Source organism: Dermacentor silvarum, chromosome 10, assembly GCF_013339745.2.
Source record: "Dermacentor silvarum isolate Dsil-2018 chromosome 10, BIME_Dsil_1.4, whole genome shotgun sequence".
In the NCBI taxonomy this organism is placed as follows: Eukaryota; Metazoa; Arthropoda; class Arachnida; order Ixodida; family Ixodidae; genus Dermacentor; species Dermacentor silvarum.
This window is the reverse complement of record NC_051163.1, coordinates 44,568,109-44,591,161: the sequence shown is the minus strand read 5'-3', so window position 1 is coordinate 44,591,161 and position 23,053 is coordinate 44,568,109. Positions and strand designations below refer to the sequence as shown.

The window sequence follows — 23,053 nt, the reverse complement described above, 5'->3', positions numbered from 1 at the left end:
TGCGCCTCCTGACAGCGCCCCCAATTGCAAATTGCAAGCAGCGCGGTCGCTCCGGCGGTGCAGTCTCCGCTTTGTTTACATTGTTGTCGCCCGCGCTTTCCTTCGCTGCTCGTGCTCACGGCGCTCCGTTTTCGGACGGCGGCAGATTGCCTGCTTGCTGAACAGCGATGCAAAGACTGCAGTGCGGTTTCAAGACGGTTGCCGACGCCAACAGTTTTTTTCGTGGCGGCAACCTCAAGAAAGAGGAGCGTCTGCTTCCGCACGTGTGTGGTGTTGAAAAATTGTGGGCGGTGATGTGACAGTGAAAGCCAAGTGCGTGTCGGATGTGTCCAACAAGATTGTATACGACGTCGAGTGTATACACACCGAGTTCAGTCATTTAGTCACTTTTATTTTCTATGGTGCAGTCACAAAGCGGTCATGCATGCTTGCAGAGATATGCAGAGACGGTGACGATTGCGGTTGGTTTCGTTGGTCGCTGGGCGCGCACACACGGCTGCTCTCAATTTGGCTCCCAGGGAGTGACATCAGCACTGTCGGAACAGAAAGAACAGATGCATTAGGCACCAATAAGCCAATAAAATTTATTAACGATGTAAGTACTACATATGTGCATAATGCCTGATATCATACTGTATAAGTATTTGATGTATATCATGCCTTATTCAATGCTAGAGTCATGGCAACTCATTGCATCATTGAGCAAGGTATCTTTTCACTGGTCACGAGAAATCACTCGTACAAACTGCTCCGCGAAATGAACCCAGGTCACGGTAACCAGTGATTACCTTGGGACCAGCAGCACGAGCGCAAGAATTAGCGATACATGCCTCATCAAAGCAAATCGTTTTAATTAATACCCAAAGCGCAAATTTCATGGGAAAAGGCCAATAAGAAAAATACGTGGTCAACACATTGGTGTCCAAAGCTCTCAGCGAGGACAGAACCTAGTTTCTCGTCGGGCGAATACCCCGCCGCAGCAAAAGTAAACTCACACCGATGGCCGGCTACTACACGAAACGAAGATTCTTGGCGGGAAGAGTGAAGCAGGAAGAATGTGCAATGTGGCAATTACTTCAAAACATGCTTGGATATTGTGAACGCAGAAAGCATGGCCAAGCAACAAACATAACGCGCGCGTCTCGGGCAGCTGCTTTGCGATCTGCCGCTTATAATTACCGACGCATGCGATGACCGCAGCTTGCATTAAATACGAATTGCCACCACACAAAAGACAAGTAACGTGCGGCCCTACTTGTTGCTTGTAAAACTAGGAATTTAAGTTGCAGCGTTTGGAAAAAGGTTATAATTATCTTGAGCCAGTCTTTGCCGATCGCGAGTGAACGAACAGTACAATCAATTAAATTCGTAGGTTTTACGTGCCAAAGGCACAATATCATTATGAGGCACGCTGTAATGGAGGGTCTCAGGAATAAATTTGACCAACGGGGGTTCTTTAATGTGCACAAAAATCAATGTACATGGCAAGAACTGTATTCTTGCATTTCGCCCCCATCGAAATGCGGCCGCCGTGGCCGGGAATCGAGCTCGCGTCTTCGAGCTCAGCGCTACACGTATGCATTTACTGCTAAGCTAACACGGCGGATTTCACTGTACGATTCAACTACGCGACACGTCTAAACAAACGGCCATGCGCTAAATACAGGCACATTACTATTGCGTTTTTATCGAGCGGTCGTGATATTGCACGCGAATGCGAAAGTACGTGCCTTACTTGACTCGGCGCACTGCAGTTATCCACGCTTGTCGTCTGTCCTCCTCGTACCACCTCTCCGGAATTCTGTAGAACTTCACGGGCGGCTTTCGACTTTTCGAGGCTCTTGTGGCAATCAACAACACAGCAGTATTGCGTGCCACCTTTCCTGGTTGATGAGGTCGCGCTCGCCGTCACGAAAACAACGCACGCGGTCGCTCGCGCCGCAGAGAACACGGGCGCGCGCTGGCCCGGCGGCGACCTTCCACACTTGCATCCTTCCGCCAGGGGAGTGGGCGGCGCTGGTGCCGCGCGGGCAAACTTTAGGTTGCCTCGTCTATGGCAGCGCGCCCAACGCAGCAGGCCGCACCTTTTTTTTTTTAACCAGCGGCCGTGCCTAGGTACTACGGAGGTGAGGTTTCGCTTCGCCTAAGGACAAACGCATAGAGAGAGAGCAAAGAAACCTCTCCTCCGAAGTACCTAGGTGAAGTCAGATATTCGATGAGCAAAAGCCCTGAGATTTTCTCTCTCACACCTGCTTGTGCTCGCGCCTGCGCACAAGCGTGAGGCGATTCTTCAAATGACCTTCTGAGCTAGGGCGGGCCCTCGCAAGCCTTCACTCGCACATACAAGCATACGGCGGGCGGCGACGGTGTTCCGATGTTTGGACTTTATACGGAATCTCACAGCGACGTCCACGACTACGGCAGAAATGCGCTTGGAGTGTCCATATAATTGCTATCGCAATGAAAACGAGGTTCGTTCCGTTCACGAACGTAAAAGAGCAAGTCTAACAAAGCCTGTGTGCTCGCGTTTCCTCTCGGATGGAAAATGGGAGGAGGGGACGAGGGAGAGAAGAAAAGTTAGAAAATGAAATGCTTCTGGAAAATAGTTTTCTGGTTGGGAAACAGCGTCTGAGCGTTGCCGACTCACAGCTATCTCAAAATAGTATTTTCCTCAGTATGCGGCGCAACCAAAGGTTTGCAATCCATGCGGTTTGTGGAAAATCGGCCAGGGCAAAAAGTCACGTTCAGCCAGCAATGACAGAAGTCACATAACTGTAGCAAATGAAGCTGCGCATAATAATATAACCATCATCAGCCTATCTTTTATGTCCACTGCAGGCCAAAGGGTCTCCCTGCGATCCCCAATCACCCCTGTCTTCTGCTAGCTGATTCCAACTTCCGCCTGCACATTTCCTAATTTCATCACCCCAGTTAACTTTCTGCCGTTCTAGACTGCACTTCGCTTCCCTTGGCACGCATTCGGTAATACTAATTGCCCGCCTGCCTAAGCGTTACATGATGTGCCTAGCTCCGTGTGTTTTTATTAATGTCAACCAGAATATCGGCTATCCCCGTTGGCTCTCTGATCCACACCTCTCTCTTCCTGTTTCTTAATATTGCACCTAACATTTTTCGTTTCATCGCTTTTGTGCGGTCCTTAACGTTGTTGAGCTTTTTCGGTAACCTCTAAGTATCTGCCCCATACGTGTGCGCCGGGGGAATGCATTGATTGTACAGTTTTCTTTTCAACGATAGTGGTGAGGTCCCAGTAAATATTTGGTAAAGCCTGTCGTAAGCACACCAACGCATTTTGATTCTTCTGTAAATTTCCTTCTCATGATCAGGGTCCTGTGAATAATTGACCTAGATAAACGTACTACTCAAGACTCTAGAGGCTGACTGGCGAGCTTGATTTCTTGTTCCCATGCCAGGGTATTGAACATTATCTTTGTTTTCTGCATATTAATCTGCAACCCCACTCTTACATTTTCTCGGTTAAGGTGCTCAATCATTTCTTGTAGTTTACCCCCATGTGTTGCTGAACAGGACAATATCATCTGCAAACTGAAGGTTCATGAGATATTAGCAGATGTTCAGGAAGAAATATTCTAGAATGGATAGCATTCATTTCATCATTTAGGTAGTCCTGAAATCGGCGAAGTACAATCAACCTCTCTGGATGGTTTTCATTGATTATGAAAAGGCATTTGATTCAGTTCAGATACCAGCATTCATAGCGGCATTGCGTAATCAAGGAGTACAGGAGGCATACGTGAATATCTTGAGATATTGTACGAACATTCCACAGCTACTTTGGTTCTCCACAAGATAAGTAGAAAGTTAGCTATCAAGAAGGGGTCAGGCAAGGAGACAATATCCCTCCATTGCTATTCACGGCATGCTTAAAAGTGCCACGGCCGCTGGATAAAAAATGTGGTTGATCCCGCTTATATAGGAATCGGTATAGAACACGAAAGTGAAACGTGTCTTCAACGAAGTAGTGTAATGTTTATTGCACATTGATATATAATGTCTATTGGTGTTTTGTGGCTAAAGCGCCCTTAGGCGTTGATGCACCCACGCTGACGCCTGGTGGCACGTCTCCTCCATCACGACTACCAACGTCGATGACCATGAGCAACCGTCGTGCATATGGAAGCTGCACTACGCTGCACACGCTAGCACAACGCGAAAGACGAAGCACGTAACTGACACACTAATACAACGCGCAAGACAAAGCACGTAACTGAATCGTCACCGAGTCAAATCAGCGCGTACAGCGCGTCGTAATTGCAGCCTCCGCGATCAACTTCAGAAACATTTTCAGAGCTAATTGCGGAGGCCACGCTCCGCTGTGCTGAGTACGGTGAACGCCACCTAGGTGGCGTTGGTAGTGCTTCTTGATGCCAGCGTCCCTTCGAATGCTGGCATCGAGGCGTCGTAGTGCTGAGACCACCGAAGCGTTCACTGTCGGTGCGCGTTAGTGTCATAATGCAGTACTTCTCTTTTCTGCTCGTAGGCGGCGGCACCGCCCCGAGCAAGAGCGCGGGTACACGGAGGAGTGTTAGATATATAAGGCGCGTCTGTGTAGCTCTCTGCAAATGCGTTTGTGGCGCAATGGGTTAAACGCTCGGCGATCTATCGTCGCGGACCGAGAGGTCGTGGGTTCGATTTCCAAATTTTGCACGTTTGTGGAACTTTTTCTTCTGGTTTCTTTCTTTGTACTATGTTCGTGTATGTTCGTGTGACGTATTTCCGTGACGGAAATACGTCAGTGAAGTCTTGGTGGACCCCGGCATAAAACACTTTCGTGTTAAAAAAAGGTGCGGCCTGCCGCGTGCATCGAAAACGGTGTGATCCGCCGCGCGCCACACGCCGGGGGCTGTTGTCTGGCATCGGCATAGCAAATGCGTCAGGAACGCGCTTGGAACGCCGTCGCACGTGCAAGCTGACGCGTTCCATCCCCGTCAGCTAGCGCCGTTCGGCCCAGCGAAGCGGCCGACAATGCAACTACGGCCGTCACGTTCGCTCCCATAGCAGCGCGCCCGACGCGGCAGGCCACACCTTTCTTTTTTAACCAGCGGCCATGGAAGTGTACAAGCTATTACGCTGGAAAGGCTTAAGAGTGAGGATCAATGAGGAACGTGCGCAACAACACTGGGAACTCAAATGATGTCTGACTATCCCAGAACCTACATCTAGGAACATTTCCCTCCCTACCATGTGGCTAGGCAAGGTCCCTAGTCCTGAACCTAGAGATTACTACGAATTTATCAAATGTATTTCTCAATAGGTGCAGTAAAACCTGAATAACCCTACATGCAAGGTGGCTATTTCTCCTTGCCCCATTTCAAAGGGGATTCTCATCGATATGGGTTTGCGAATCATGATCTCCGAGACCGAATCGACTACGAATTGAATCGAATACCAAATAGTTTTTTAATAGTTTCCGAATAAAGAACGGCCGTTATCATTATTCATATAAAACAATGCTCACATTCTAGTATTCTTAAAGTCAGCAAGTTTCTGTCATTACATAGTGCATTATGAGGCATTGTTTATTAAAAGCACAAATTAAGCATTAGGAGCAAAACATGTGGAGTTTCTTCGCATGCGCATAACTTTTCAGAGAGCACGAATGGTCGCTGTATAGCCTGTAAAGTATGCCTACCTAATCGACGTAGCCAGCTCTACTACGCAAGTTCAGATGTTTTATCTCTATATCATGTTCGCAGAGCCGAAATTTACCGAACTTTTGCTCCAACTTTATGATTATTTGGGTGCCACTGGCGTTCTGAAATATTCGAAAAGTATTCGAAAATATTCGCATTTACAAATGGAGGCTATTCGATTCGATGACCGAATCAAATAGGACACTTTTCGACTCGTTATTCAAAAGTTTCGAATATTCGCACACCCGACTCATGAACATCATCATCATCATTATCATGGCCCATTATTTATTACTTCTCAACTGTTTGTGTGCCCAATAAGTATGCGCGGTTATTGATTGTTTCATTGCTCTCATTACAGATACGTTATGACCATGTTCAAGGGCGCGATTGCAGTAACCCTCGGGTTATTCTGCTTGACGACCGTTGTTTCTGGAGCCATCGACAAAAGCGACGGCGGTTACACTGACATCGTGGTGTCCATCCACCCGGACGTTACACCTTCCGACGACATCGTCCGGAACCTGAAGGCACGTGCGACAGCTCGCGTTTTCTTTAGAAGTGATTCAATATGCGAACATAATGCATAATTAACTGTCATCTTTACATAGCAGGTAACTGAATTCGCAATACTTGTGTCGCTGTACTGCTGTCACTTTCTGTAAACCTGGAGGTGTTCTGATGAACTAATCTCGACAAGTGAAACAGACAAAGAATGTGTAATCACAAGAATTTGATTCTAAATGCTAAATCTTTATTTTATATCTTCGTATATATTTTTGGGAATCGCTGAATGCTGTAAAAACAGTAAAATGTGGATGATGCAGAGGTTATCCATGATGATCATAGCACATTAGGAGATTTTGGACTGCTGAATTCTTTACGACTATATATTGATGGGCCTTAGCAAAGTATACTGTACTCAACACATAAAAGCTTGACCACCCGAAATGACTTATTATACATGAAGTGACAATGTTCGGCAGTTAAAGGGACGCTAATGAATCGCTTTATATGTTGGAATAAACTGAAGGAGCGGGCTTCTGTAATAAAGAATTCGTCATTCGTCGTATGGCAATGTACTAGACGTAGTTCCATGTTCATATCTGCGTTCAGGCAATGAAATGAAGTTTCACCATAGATGGGAGATAGTTACTTCCATTTGGAAATGGCTACTTCTTCCACGTATATGGAAATGCAGCTTTGGCATCGAACTGTGGTTTTTATATTTTAAAAAAATGTTTTTCCTGTTCGTATTGAGAGGGCGAATCATACGCGAAGGCTTCAGTCGTAGTTTTCTCGAATGAATATGTGTCGGTGTTATTTTTTTCCTGTTGTAATTGAGGCATAGAACGGGCTTCCGAATGATGTGGTCAGTTTTGATGTTACTGAATTCATACCTTTACTTGATGTACATTTGTGTGATTAATATGATAGGCTATGGTTATTGTTATAGTAGCTATATGGTAGCTATGGTCATTATTTAAATGTCTTGTTGTTTAACACTGGGAAATGCGGGAGATGGAAATCAAGACGACGAGCAACATGAGAACAAAGTGACAGCCGGAGCCAACGCTTCGAGAAGTGGACTTGGCTTCTTCAAGGCGACATATGCTCCCCTCGCGAGGCACAATATATATAGGTAGGACTCTTCTAAAGGGGAGAGAAGGTAAGGCGGGTGGCTGGGGTAACGATCGAGAGTGTGTTAGCGGCGGCGATGTAGAATTGAACGATAATGCTCTACTGATAGTCGGTGGAGGAATTTGAGGCAGCGCCGTGTGTTAGCCGGTTGACGTGTCATTGTCGGTTCCTGTTTTCGTGGAAGGGGCCTGGACGACCGGGCGGGGGTGGGGGGTTATCTGCTCCGCTGGAGGTCATTGATCTAGTGAGTGACTAGTGAGTGAGGAAGCTTGCAAGATATTGGTCGTCATCCTCCGACCACTCTTCATTTTAGCAAACGTAGGGTATGGCGGAATGCCGTACGATTAGGAAGGATCATCATAAAGTAAGCCATAGCTCCCACCAGGATAAAATTCGGGAGAAACTTTCAGACTGCTCTATAGGAGCATTGTAGACAATGAAAACAACTGGCGCAGTACACTTATGTGCCCCTTGTGACATGCTGCAGGCAGTGCAGGTTCATTTTGCTTTGATCGCTGTAGTAGACAAGGGGGTGTTTTTAGTTCTTTCAGTATTCGGCGTAATGCCTCTAATGTTGCGCTTTAAAAAAAGACCTGCTTGGGAATTGTAAACAAACGCATGTTGGCGCCTGTTAGAATCGAAGCGATGTCGTCAGGTCTGGAGGCAGAAACATGGAGCAAGCATTACAACTACATGTTTATTACAAGGAAGTGTTGAAATATTCAAGTCCGGCTTAAAAAGGCCGTTCTATAAGGCCGTTCTATAAGCAGATCCTTTCGACAGGTTTAACTCGCACAACAGGAAAGAGTGACGCGTAAACATCAGCATTCCGTAATTTTGAACATCTGGATTTGCTTACGGTCGTTGTGGCTTGCTGATGCTCTAACGGAAGTATACGAAAACTAATAGTAATAACAATAATAATATTAATATTGAAATAAATATTTGTTATAGTACACAGAAACCGCTAGGAAGACTTTCTAACGGTGCACTGATAAATAATACGCAAGACACAATGTACAGATAGGACAAATGTGATAGACAAAGTGATGTGAGGTAGAGAAAAAATAACGAAAATTAAAACAAAGAGGGTTGCGTAAAATGAAGTTAACCATGCAACATGATTATGCAAATCAGAACACAGAGAATTAACTCTGAAATATCTCAATACAGGAGCAATGCTTATTAGGTGTTTTTTGAACTCGAGCCATAGCAGAGTCACTACTGCAACAATGCCACGCAGAAAGCGCAGAGTGCTGCCTGCGTGGCCTGCTGCCTTATATACTTTTTGGAATGGAAAAGTATTCATGATCAAGATGCTTTGGTCAATCTACGGGGTTATGAAACACCTTATAAACGAAGAAAAGGTCTCACTTAATACGTCTAGGTTTTAGAGGTGAGAGCTGAGGTACATCTGACAGGGCTGGTGCATGGTCGCCAGAATGTAAAGGCGGTGCTTCAAAGTAGAAATGAATTTATCCTACACATTTTCAGTGGGGTTTCAATGAGAGATTTGCACGTTCCACCCCAAACTACAGAGGCATACTCTAAAAGTGGAAGGCAGACAGTAGAATAAATTTTTTAGAAATGCAGCATAGAATCGGAAGTCATGCTATACTCGATATTCACTTCGATGAGTGAGCGTGCTCTGAACGGCACTATTTCTTCGGTGATCTACGGCGCTCTAGCTTCGTGAGAGCACAGTTCTAGCTCAATATACAGCTGGTGCCCAGGTTCAATTGCTTCGCGAGACAAGGCTACTATCGTAATTACTGGAAAAGGAGATAACCTTTAGGCCATATTCACTCTACTAATGAGGATCACCTGTCCATAATAACATATTTTAAAATTGCAATATCATTATCTCCAACTAATACTTGAATTTGCAAGAAAGACATCCAATTGGAGCGGAAAATCAAGCGTTCTTACATGCCCATTTTTGAGAAGCGCCCATTCCCTCCTGCACTAATTTTGGTTGTCCTGCTTGCTTGATGTCTTGCCGAGTACACACAATTCCCACTACCAGAGGCAAGAGGTAGAGACGTCGACAAGAGCAAGTTGAAAAAGAATTCGGCAACCGCCGCACCTCAGATTGCGACCAAAGCATGCATTGACTGTGTATATGACGTAGACCTGAAAATGCGTCGAGAGGCGTAAGCACGTCTTGGTGACGCTGCAAGGCGTCTTGCAGAACGCCAGCGTTCACCGGTTCGTGAATGAAAAGCTTAACGACGAAGCTTTGCGGAAATATGCAATGAGGTGAGTGACGAGCACCATGCGCAGAAGCGTTACGCAATGTGCCAACGGCTGGTGAGGTTTTATTCGTAGGTGCGAACAAGTACTTCGACATGTGCTGTGGGTAATGAGTTTGGTTCGGTAGTAGAGTGTTGACGGCCTGTCACCTAACTAAATTAGGCTGCAGTGTTCCGAACTTTGACGTGGGGCGGTACATTGGCCCGTGTCTCGGGTCCTACGAGGACTGACTGAATGATCCCTCTCAACGTGCAGGTCGTGCTTAAATCGGCATCCCAGTTCCTACACATAGCTACGAACGGAAGAGTTTACTTTAAAAAGTTCATCATCGAATTCCCCAAATCTTGGCCGAAAAGAAAAAGTCCACGGATTCTAGGCGCAACGTACTACCCGAAAAGTGAAGTACGAATCGAGAATTCCTCGTTTTGCGGACGCGATCGACCCTACACGGTGACATCAGCAGGCTGCGGGGAAAAGGGAGACTTCATTCATCTTCCTGCACGATATCTCTGGAACCTGAGCCCCCTGACGACGGAAAAAAAAGAAAGTTCTGGTACGTAATTTTTGTTAACTGTTACAACGACTTTATGGGAAGAAATTGCGGCATCATTCAGGGTTCGATTTTGCCCGGCATCGGAGAAACTTAATTCAACAGAGTTTTTTGTTATTTAAGAGCGGCACATACTGGCCCAGTGTCACATATCCTGAGACAAAAACTGATCCGGAGGTTTGTTTCGAGCGCGGTTACCTCAGGTCAGCGGCCCGATGCCCACCAGACCATAAACGGCTAGTTTGACCCAATTTGCCAGGAAATAGGTTAGGCGCGACATGATGGTTAGATAGATGGATAGATAGATACGATAGATAGATAGATAGATAGGTAGGTAGATAGGTAGACAAATAGATAGATAGATAGATAGATAGATAGATAGATAGATAGATAGATAGATAGATAGATAGATAGATAGATAGATAGATAGATAGATAGATAGATAGATAGATAGATAGATAGATAGATAAATTCAAAACGCCTGAATTTCGTAAAGAATGCTTCGCAGTAATATTCCCGGCCACAGCTAGGCTAATTGCAAAATTTCAACCGGCGTAATATCGCACTGATCTCTCGTGCTACCCTCAGTTTACGCTTGCTTTTCCCCTACTCACTTCTTTCTTCCCGCTTATTTCTCACTTCCTGTCCCCGCATACCTTTTATTCTAGCTATATAAGTGTCGTCGAAAGAGTTTCAATAGTTGTTCCGTGCACTGCTTTCTTAATATACGTTTTGTGCCCACTAAACATGCACCGGATCACTAAAAAAGAAAAGTGCTTTATTGCGTGTGTTGATTGAGTGACTTGATTTTTATTTCAAGCGTACACTTTCGTGCATGAGTGGGCGCACCTGCAGTATGGAGTGTTTGACGAGTATGGCAGACGGGGAGACCCTAATTATCCGGAAACATTCTGCGAGGGACGCAAGGTGAGCAGCAGTCCTTCAACTTGCTTGTGGAGTGTCCTCAGTGTTTTCCATCCGCAACTCACTCCCACAATGCTGTAATTGGCCTTGAGGGCCACCACTAGAGAGACCGGCGCTGTCATCGCTGTGACGTAGAAAGTGACAACACGCGTTCCTGCCTTCTCCACCTTTGCTTCGTTTGCCCCACTCAATGCAGCTCTCAGGCTGGACGATTGAAGCCTTCGTTGTAGGGTTTTAGATAACGTGTTTCATTGCAAAGACATCCATTTATTTTCCCACTCTTACAGCATCGTTTACTGCTCGGTTTCGCAGTGCCGAACGTATTCGGCCGAGCCCGGCGTGGGTTTTCTCGCGTACCCCAACACGAAGCGGCAGCGAGATGCTTGGATGATGAAGTCACTGAAAGCGAAACAATATGATGATCGTTAGAGTCGCGCAAGCAATGCACACACGGTCTGTGGTGCGCTGGCTTGATATGACATCAATAAGAGAAAACCGGTAGATCCCACGCCCTGTGGGAATCAATGTGAATGAAACCAAGCGAACGAAACCACCATGAAAGCACCAAGACGTATAGGCGGCTGTCTGAACCCATTTCAGTAGTTTCCGAGTGTTATCTTTTTTAAATGCGAAGCATTTTTTGGCGGACATTTGCCACATTGGCAGTATCTATCTATCTAGCCACCTACGTCTTTGTGCTCTCACGGTCGTTTCGTTAACTTAGTAGGTACCGAAATTGGCATGGTATGACAAGAGTGTATGCCGAAGATAAATGATAGGTCATGACAAAAATGCCGTGATATGCGTGTCATGTAGGTCATGATAATGACCCCGCGAAAAAGATGAACTCTCAAAAACTGCTGAAATGGGTTCAGATGTGGGTACTAAGTGAAGGAAACACTAAACGATGATGGTAGAAGTCATGGTCGAGCATGACTAAGAAAAAATGACTAGACTCGCGAAAAAAGATTTACACTCAAAAACCACTGAATGGATTCAGAAACGGGTACTAAGTGAAGGAAACACTAAATGATGATGGTAGAAGTTATAGTCATGAGTATGACTCAGCAAAAATGGCAATCTCATAGCGAAAAAAGATTACCGCTCAAACGTCACTAAAATGGGTTCTGACGTGGGTACTAAGTGAAGTAAATGCTAAAGGAAGATGGTAGAAGTCATGGTCGAGCATGACTAAGCAAAAATGACAATGACTCAGCGAAAGAAGATTCACACTCAAAAACCACTGAATGGATTCAGACGCGGGTACAAAGTGAAGGAAACACTAAAGGATGATGGTAGAAGTTAGTCATGAGCATGACTCAGCAAAAATGGCAATCACTCAGCGAAAAAATATTAACACTGAAAAACAACTGAAAGGGTTTCGGATGTGGTACTAAGTGAAGGAAAAGGTTTAAGTTTGATGATCGAAGTCATACTCATGAGCATGACTGAAGTCCTAAGAGACCTTAGTCATGCTCATGAGACCTTAGTCATGCTTAAGCATAGCTTAAGGCACTCCTGAGGACTTATGACATGATTGTCATGACGTGCGTGTCATGAAGGTCATTAAACAGCCACCTAAGTCTTAGTACTCTAATGGTCGTTTCGTTAAGTTGGTAGGCTCCCCACATACTGCTTCTTATAACTTCCATTCCCACAGGGCGTGGATACGCAGGGTTTTTCGGTGAGTGATTGTCATTTTTGCTTATTCATGCTTATGACTATGACTTCTATCATCGTCCTTAAGTGTTTTTTTTTCACTTAGTGCCCAGGTCCAAACCCATTGCAGTCGTTTTGAATGTTCCTTTGCGAACATTTACCGCTTTGACAGTATATGTCTAGCCGCCTACGTCTTGGTGCTTTCATGGCCGTCTCGTTAACTTGGTATGTTGGTATGTACCAAAATTAGCATAGTATGACAAGAGTGTATGACAAACATAAGTGATAGTTCATAACGTGAATGTCATGGCATGTATGCAGTGTAGGTCATGAAACAGCCTCCTACGTCTTGGTACTCTCATGCGTCAAAAAACCCCAAGTGGCAAAGCATCGAGAATTAATGATGGTAATTGGTGCAAGTATTGTTACAATAGCAACGATAATGATAGTAGTATACAGTAATGACTCAATAATGACCATGACTCAGCAAAAAATAGCAATTACTCAGCAAAAATAGATTAACACTCAAAAACCACTAAAGTGGGGGCACAAGGGAAGAAAAACACTAAAGGATGATGACAGAAGTCGTAGTCATCAGCATGACGCAGCAAAAAATGACAATGACTAAGCGAAAAAAGATTAATAATTAAAAAATCGCCGTTTCGCCCGAAAGGCGAAGCATCAATTGAGATAACAAATTAGTAGAGAGCTATACGCAGTAAGTATCGTAGATTTATCGGCTGTATAAACTTAGACACTTCACTTACTATCTGGATTAACAAGCATGGTGCCAGAGCGCACAAACAAACATGAATAGATCACACTCGATGACCGCAGACAACCGCTGTGAAAACGCTGGCGTGAGCAAGGGCGGCGGCAGCCGCGAGCGAAGGTTCATGTGGTCTACCGCTTCAACAGAAGCAGAGCACATAAAAAGGTAGGAGCCGTGTGCAAATATCTTTCAAGATATCGTGCGCAGAGCGCCCGCAGCCGCGCAAAGTACAAGTACACAGTTGCTGGCAGAGTAGAAGCCGCACCCTCTTCCTTCAGCGCTGCCTTCCCGCTTTCCTCCTTTCGCGTGGGGGATTGAGTCTCCAGTACCCCCTGCGCTCGGTTGCTAGATACGCAGTTGATGTCGTAGCACAGCGTCGCTCCCTCTGCCTCCCTCCTTTTCATCACCGCACGGCCTTTCGCGCGACGGGAGAATTCGCGTTTGCTCTCCACTGAGCGTTCGCTCTCCGTGAAAGCGCGCGTCCCTCGGGCGTTATACCTTAGACCATATGGTCGCTTAGCGCAAATAATGAAGGAGGGACGGAATCAAGTGGAGCGCCTTCACGCGCTTTCACTCGCACATACAGTATACGGCACGCGGCGACGATTTCATCGACATTGGACTTAGTGCGGAACCTCACGGCGTCAGCGAAGACCATGGAAGAGATCCACTTAGACTATCCATATAATTGCTATCGCAATAAAACAACTGAAATAGGTTCGAACGTGGATACTAAGTGAAGAAAACACTAGGGGACGATGGCAGAAGTCAGTCATGAACATGACTCCACAAAAATGAGAATGACTCAGCGAAAAAAATCATTAGCACTGAAAAACCACTGGAATAGGTTCGGACGCAGGCCCTAAGTGAATAAAACGCTAAATGATGATGGTAGAAGTTATATCCATGAGCTGGACTCAGTGAAAAATGACAATGACGCAGCGAAAAAAGATTAACGCTCAAAAAGCACTGAAATGGGTTCGGACATGAATGATAGGTCATGACATGTATGTCATAACATTCAGGTCATGAAACAGCCGCCTACGTCTTGGTGCTCTCATGATCATATCGTGAATTTGGTAGGCTCCCCACACACTGCTTCGCATAATATCGATTCCCACAGGGCGTGGGATTTGCCGGCTTTTTTGACTGTTAATCATTTTTTGGTTGATTCACTGTCATTTTTTGCTTAGTCATGCTCATGACTAACTTCTACCATCATCCTTCAGTGTTTGCTTTCCTTAGTGCCCACGTCCAAACCCACTCCAGTGTTTTTTTGAGTTTCAGTATTTTTTCACTCAGCCAGTGTCATTTTCTTGCTGATTCATGGACATTAGTGAGTCATTATTGCATTCTACTATCAATATTGTTACTATCATAACCATACTTGCACCATTCACAATCATTCTCCATTCTTTGCCACTTCTGATTTTTTTTTACCCATGAGAGCACCAGGACGTAGGCGGGTGATTCATGACCTACTTGACACATGTATCATGACCGATCATTTATGTTCATCATACACCCTTGTCATACTATGCCACTTTTGGTACATACCAAGTTAACAAAACGACCATGAAGTGTAGAAAACACTAGGGGACGATGGCAGAAGTCAGTCATGAACATGACTCCACAAAAATGAGAATGACTCAGCGAAAAAAATCATTAGCACTGAAAAACCACTGGAATAGGTTCGGACGCGGGCCCTAAGTGAATAAAACGCTAAATGATGATGGTAGAAGTTATATCCATGAGCTGGACTCAGTGAAAAATGACAATGACGCAGCACCAAGACGTAGGTGGCTAGATAGATAGATACTCTGAAAGTGGCAAATGTTCGCCAGGAAATGCTTCGCATTTAATACCCTGCGCCGGAGATGCAAGCGACTTGCATGCGCGCACAAGGCGGAAGCGCGGATTAAGGAGATAATTATATAAGCAGTTGAATTTCCAGGTAATATAATAAGCCGATGATAAATAATCGTGTTAGAAAAGAGCACTAATGAAAACGGAGACCTGGCTAGAACACAGGACAAAGCACTGTTCTTGCTAAGTATCCGTTTTAGTAGCGCTTTTCCCACAGCGAACGTATACCAACACGCCCAACTGACAGCTCTGATAAAGCACCGCCCCGCGATAATTCTGGCGAAATTGGCCCACCGCACTCCCCGGACGAATGCTGTGAACGGTACTGTTATTGAGGCAAAAGTACTCATAACTACTTTTATGAAAGATCATGCGCTCGCTCGCTAAAAGCCTTCGCTTCCCTACACAACAGACTGGGGACGTACGCGCTAGGTTTTTTTTTTTTTTTTTTTTTTTTTTTTTTTTTTTTTTTTTTTTTACAGCCACACATACAACATTTAAAACGTGCAAGCAGTCGGAATTAACCATGCCTGAACCGCTTCGTACTTCAGTCCCATTATTTAAAGCAGCTTTCACTTCAGTGTCTGCCTGTTCGTTCGCTATCACACCACAGTGTGAAGGAATCCATTTAAAGGTGATATTATGCCCATTTCTATTTGCATGGTCGAGAAGCTCTGTGATTTCTATAGCCATCACGGCGCACGCCCTGGTGAATGGAGAGCATGGATAGAGCGCAAATATAGCGTTGGTTCTAATATCCCTGGACTGATACAGTAGTGTGGAGCCTTGCGCTATTGTGCGTCATAAACCACTGTCAAAATGAAGACAGTTTGTGAATGCGCTACCGAATTCTTCGGCGCAAACGTTTTAGCACGTCAACGTTTATTGTTTGCCTTCAGGGCACATAATAAAAGTACACCGAGGCTCTGGCATACAAAAATAAAGGCGTGTCAACCACAGTCGACGCAAAAGGAGGCAAGTTTGATGTACTGCCAGCGTCACCTTTAATCCGAACGTGGGAGTGAGCGACCCGCGTAACCGTCAACGCCACGAAAATGCACCGGCTAGATTCAAGATGCGAGTGCACGAGGTATGCTAGGGTGCTTCGATGGCAACCAACCTGCTCGGCGTCGAGGCACCCTAGAACTATAGTACTTATGTCCATACCTGTTCACAGTGTATGCAGCCAGTTGTCGCTCGGATCACCCAGAGAGGGGCGACGGTTGCGCGTCCCCATTTTTGGGAGTCACATTCGCCGGAAGCCGCGTCGACCTTAGCTTGTCAGTAGTATTTTCCTTCTTTTCGATTTTGTTATGCTAGAAGTTCTGCGCTTATCAGGTATGACATGCCATGGGGGAAGGGGTTAAAACCAACTAACAAACGCCCAAACGAAGCACATTAAAAACGCCGAACGCACATAAATATGCAGATGAGATTGTCGGTAGCCCTGTAAAGTGCATAGCGCCGTACGGCGGAATACTAGTTTAATAATTAATATTAGAACACACAACACTAGTTCGCTGTTAATATTGCCAATTCCAAGTGGTATTATAGAAACTAGGGCAGCTTTCATCCCCCGTGCGGATGTTCTGTGCGTCACGTCGGAGGCATCAAAGCTATCAAGGTGGCAATGTTTAATTGGGGTGAAAAGGTTAAGTGGAACGAATTTCTCCCATTTTCTTTTTAGCCACATACATTGACAGCCATGCACCAGTTAGCCGAACATCGTACTTTGTTATTCATAAAGAATTCGCACCATTTTTTTTAAATGACCAAAAAAATTTGTATGCCTTCTGTCTCATTTCCTACACTCTCGGTTTCCTTTTCGGTCTTTTCCAGCTGAAGATGAACGCCTGTTCGAAATTCCTGGGTTTCACCGCTCTGCGAGACGACGGCTCACCATGCATGAGGGATAAGAAGTGTCACTTCGAGAAAAAGTGCACCGTCTCGCCCTTTATTATCTCTAAAAGCCCTGCAGAAAGCTCTATCATGTTTATGCCGTACGTCAAAAACGTAAGAATTCCTGTTTTTACTGCCTCTCTTCGGAACTATTATGTTGATATGAAATATGAAATGAAGAAACAAAAGCGTCTTGCACAACGGCTTAACCTCAAGGGTCCTGAACAATAAATAAGTACGAGTGCATTCTGTAGATCGACTGTGGAGCTACCTGTCAATCTCTGAGCCGAGTTTGGAAGATTGCGCGCGCCGAAACTTATCTCACAAGCAGGATTCTCAAACGGAACATAGCGTTAACTTCCCGTTTCCATGATCAAGGAGGGAGCTTCTCATTTCGGGAGATACCGACCGAGATCGGTTGACGGCAGCCCGCCATTCGCCGCCTTCTTTGTACTGACATGCTCGCTCTGGCATCTTTCGCTCTTTCAGCTTTCCGCTCTTCCTGCAGTTATTACGAAACAAGGAAGTGCATTTGTGAACGCATCATGAATGTTGCGTAAGTGCTGCGCGGTCGCTTTTGGTGAGCCAACCAGACGTACGCGTTGGAAGGCGTCCGCGCGCTCACCGCGATCGCTCGACGTCGTGTCGTGCCCGACGGAGGAAGAGGCCAAGCCCCCAAACGAAGCAGGAGTTGCCGCGCGTCGCCATGCTTTTCTTCACGGCGGCGCAAAATTGGGAGGTTGCCATGTACAAGGTAGCCTATAGCTTTCGCTCAGCGGCCACGTTAAGCAATGTGTTAAAAATGGCCATTCAAACTCAAGCTTTAGCTTTAAATTTGATTCTATTTTTAAAGGATATTGCAAGACTCCTAGTGGTTCAGTCGGCTCAACTGCGACTTAATAACGAATATTGTGAACCCGGCTAAAACCTGTAGCAGCATCGGCGTAGAGTCACCTAATGCGCAGCCGCTGTGGCTGAACACTTCAGCGCGCCAAACTTCGATCGACCATAATACACGCGTGGCACGCCAGTCACAACGCACGCATCTTGCACGCCACGCGAGCAGTCGTTGCGGAAGACACGAGGGCGCATCATGGTCACGTGGAGCGCGTCGCACGGGTTGCAGCTTCCGGCACGCGCGTAAACATTTTAGCATTGCTGTAGGTCTCGCCGCCACCGCGCGTCAACACGCGACGCGGCCTCGGCGCCTGATGCCGTACTCACCGAGACGCAGTACGGCGCGTGCAGACGCGTTCCAACGCGTACGTCTGGTTGGGGAATTAGCGCTGGAGCCATCTGAAATTCGAGCGTGTTCGCACACAATTTTTCGTTATTTTTGTAACACACAAGGAACAGAGCAAAATGATGTATGAGACCCTGCACGTGATGGTAATATTTATTAAATACATTCAACTCAATAACTACAACAACAAAACATAGCGTCAGGTGACAAAGCACTCTGTGCTGTTTCGTCCATGTGTTGCCATCGTGTTCATCCTCCTATATAGAACATCTTTAATGAACAAACACCAGCGTAGCCCCCTCTCTCAAACATGGTCCAGATTGATCAAAACAAAAGTGTGAGGGAGGGGGGGAGGAGAACGCCTTCAAGTGTTCTGACGCGGATATGATAGGAGTGCCTCAATGAATTGAAACGGGTGAGCTGGAGTAATGCGCAATATTATTAGGTCCTTTTCGAAAATTTACTAGCCTAAATGTTTTTTTTTTTTCAATATACCGTCTTTGTATCGATGTGTTCATGAGGTTTGAGGAAAAGGCACGAAAAAGTAAGTTTTGTTACACGAACTTCGATTCCTATACGTTGATATAAAGCCCATACCTTAAAGGGCGCCTCGCCAGGTTTGCTCATTTTAAACAAACAAGCTCAGCGCCTATTTCACGCGCTCCCGATCATGTCTGCAAACTACTACAGCGCAGCGCAGCCGCGAAATCATCTGGAATTTATAACCAAACGCCGCGCGTCATCTCCCTCGAGGAAGCATGGCCCCCAGCCAGAGAGCCAAGTAACGCGCACTAACCATAGAGCGAGATATTTAACAAGAGCGGACACTCCCATAGAGCTCGCGGCTGAACTGACTGCAGCACACCGTGCGGCTGATGTGAAAACCTCAACCAAACTTCCGGTTTTGGTTTTGGTCGCGTGCTTTTTGAAGGCTAGCTGGTACGCGTTAAGCCGGCTGTGCTGGTCGCCTCGAGGCTTTCGGAGAAACCGTATAAGTTTTTTTTTTTTCTAGCAACTGCTACGATTGGGTACATGTGTTTTTCATTAATTGCTTCTCTCCACCATGGGGTGGCCACTGAACTATTACGTCAAAATAAATGATTGCGAGAATTCTTTACAAGCCTCCAATCGAATGGGTCGTCTGGGCAACGTGCAATTTCGTTATGTACAAGCAAGACGCCAGGTGAAATGAGGAAATCTTTATTTTGCTATTAAAAAAATCTTATTGCGGCCTTTTTGTGCGTTCATCCAGTGTTGTTGTACCAGGTAAGCAGTAACTCACGTACGAAGCCCCACCAGACGGCATCAGCTGAAGAAATTAAATTACAAGCACCTGTCGCAAATAGGAAAAGTGCGTGTAGAGCGAAACGTGCGGAAGCCGAGAAAGGCCGACATTACTAACAAAGGCAATTCGCTTTTACAAACATTGCGTAGAAAACACTTGAATCATCCCAAATAATACCATAAATAAAATGTGACGGAGACATCTGGTTTCCAAGCATTCCCTCCTTCCCGGGCCTTATTGCCTGCTCTTTAAGAGCACAAATAAACGAGTGGCTGCACGTTTTTGACACAGCTTGCCCTTAGCTGACGTAATGGTACACCACCTGCACAGAGGTGGCCACAACACAGGCTCCCAGCAAGGCCAGACTATACTCGCGGACGACTTTCTGTGGCAATGAAGGGAAAGCTACGGAGGCAAAGCGCGCAGAAGCGAGAGCGCTTCTGAAAAGAGTCCCTCGTTTTAATCCACGTTGGTTTAAGCTGGGGAAGAGAAAACATAAACAGCTTATTAACAACATTTAAGTATGACAGAACACACCACTCAGCGTAAAAGTTTACTTATTTGGCGGTTTTACCTTCCGCGTCTGGGGAAACGCGAAACCGTCGCACGTGAAAGCTGCGTCGATTCAGCGTCCGTTCCGAGCAACCAAAAGCACTGTCAAACGCTGCCGGACTACTTGGCGCGCTAACACATGTGCAGCATCCACGCGCCCGTAGCTTTCCCTTCATTGCCACAGAAAGTTGTCCGCGAGTATAGACGCTGGCAGGATGCCTTCTACTCGCACTCAAGACAAATGCGCGGGTGCAAAACCTGTTTTCAGTCCTTCACAAGAGGGAATTTATCGCGCGTTCTGCAGGCACAAGTAGTACGTGTCAAGATTCAGTACACCCCAAACTAACTCGGCACAACGGCCGAGCTGTTTTTCGATAACTGTCACAACGCTCGGTACTGTGCCTAAGCCTAAATTGCTTGAAATGCAGCACAGGCTGTCGAACAACATTTCTCACCTTGCCGGGGTTCAATAGCGCAGGAGCGCCGTATCGAAGTGCAACAGGAACGCAAAGTATTCCTGATACTTGTTGAGAGTAGCGCTCGTATATGACCATGACCCCAGCTCAAATGGCACTTCTGTGTAGTGCACTCAGTTGCTGTTTGTCACATGCATTACAGGGTGCAGCAACAGCAGCAGAAGAAGGGCCTGGGGTTGCCGAAACCCCGTCTAGTCGAGCGCGCTCATGTTTCAGTTCGTATTATTCTATTCGTGGCCTATAATGTCTGCCAAACACGTAAAATAAACTCAAGTTAACTTTCCCTCTTCGTGTATCTGCGCCTGTTCGGAACGCTTCAACATTCCTGCACGGTGAGAGTTTGAGGTTCCGAACACAACCTGGCAGAGACAGCTACCGGGAATCTAGGAGGAAACTTTCCAATCTCTCAGGAAAGCCAATAGGGTTTATCTGTCGCGTGTTCATCGAGATTTGGATCCAGAGAAGCGTCGCGCTGTTGGATACCTGGCCGCTCAAGATCATGGCCTACTTGATCGCGCCACCTGTCGGTCCGCTGCCGAAGGCTGCTGCCTGGCGGCTTAGCCCAGCTGTCCACCCTATTCTTCAGCTGTAACCCGATGCAAGAGCACAGAGCCTCGATTTCAAAATCTCTCTGCCTTCTAGCTGCGCCTATCCCGCGAATTCATCAGTCCCTTACCGCGCGCTATACTATCGCGTGGGGAAAGGAGTCGGGCAACTGGGAAGAATGGGTTGGCTCTACAGCTGCGTAAGAGGCACTGCAGCTGCGGTGGTTGTGGCGGCCATGTAGAGAGGGACAGACGTGCACGCATTTCGTGGCACAGTGACACCTATTTGGCCGAAGCAATCATTAGGAGTGTCGCAGGTTGCATATGTCTCGATGACAAAGAGAACTGGTGCCTAAGGGAGGCCTACATCGTGCAGAAATGTTTCTAAAATTTTTCAACAGGGAGTAGGATACAGGATTTGTCAGCAACACATAGATTTGCTCTTGCTAGAATAGGCCTTTCTACAGCTGAACTTGTCGACAGCCTTTTGCTGTAAGCAGCGCCCAGCCAGTTTCTGCACGTACCATAATATTCAGACTTGTTAAATAGCCGTAACAAAACGGTGCGCATACACTACAGGCTCGTTTCCTTATAGATAGCGTCTTAGGAACTTTGCGATAACCGATAAGCCCAGCAGGTCAACGATCAATTTTGCTGCAATCTGATTCACCTCGCCAAGCATTAGTGGATCTTCTTACGGTAGAAAGGGCTCAAGACTCGAATCTGCTCGCCCTGTATGAAGGTCGCCGAAAGTTTTGCTTGTTTTTCTCGTCGCCCAAATAGAAATGTGGTATTCACTGAGGTTTTGATAGCAATCTAATAATCCGTAATGACCCTGTTTTACTAATGAACGTGTGATGCTTTTTTCTGACAAAAAATGGTCACCTTACAGATTTCTCATTTCTGTGAATCGGGTGAAGGCCTTCGCATGCACAACTATGAAGCTCGGACAACGCAAAACGTGATGTGTAATCGACGGTCTGTCTTGGATGTCATCCTCTCGAACGATGACTTCAAAAAGTTAGTGCGTTTTGTCTATTTTTAAGGCGGAAGCCTGAGCTGGTTCATGGGTCGAAAACTTGGCTGTCCGGAAAATTCAATGGCACAAAATTTGATGGTGCCGCCATGCCACACGGTGCCCCTTAGGTGCCACCTTGGTGCCACCAACAGAGGTTGTAGGCTCGAATACCTAATTAACCCTACCTTTATTATGATAGAGTGAACTAAGGCACTCTAACCCATGGTGGGTGTTGAACCCACGATCTTTGGTGTTACCTAAAGCTAAGTTAATTAGGGCAGAGGTAATTAAGATGTATAATTAAGGCACTCGAGCCCACGACCTTTGGTGGAAGTCGAACCCACATGCTTTGGTGTTATGGCACAATTCATTCAGATAGAGTTATTTCATAACTCCAACCCATGACCTTTCGTGGGATTCGAACCCCGACCCTTGGTGTTGAGACACAATTAAGGCAGAGGTAATGAATATGGTAATGAATATGGAATGAATATAGATGCAGCTTAAGAACAGGAAGATGAAGACCACATGGAGGTAATGAATGAAACTTAACTAGGCTGATCTCAGAAGCAGCAATTGAAGTGGCAGGTAAGGCACTAAGGTACGCTCTCCCAAGAAACAAAGGACCTAATATAGAAACGGCAAATATGAAAGTGTCAAACTCGAGAGATAGGATAGAATTCGCTGAACTGTCGAAG

At 46.0% G+C, this 23,053-nt stretch overlaps 1 long non-coding RNA gene across 1 annotated transcript; it reads left to right on the top strand.

Annotated features, from left to right (window-relative positions):
* The first annotated feature begins 10,971 nt into the window (after positions 1-10,971).
* LOC125940888 (uncharacterized) lies at positions 10,972-22,286 on the top strand. The gene is made up of 3 exons (XR_007464061.1): positions 10,972-11,043; positions 17,177-17,350; positions 22,230-22,286. It is a non-coding gene; the product is annotated as an uncharacterized LOC125940888 (long non-coding RNA).
* Positions 22,287-23,053: the final 767 nt, after the last annotated feature.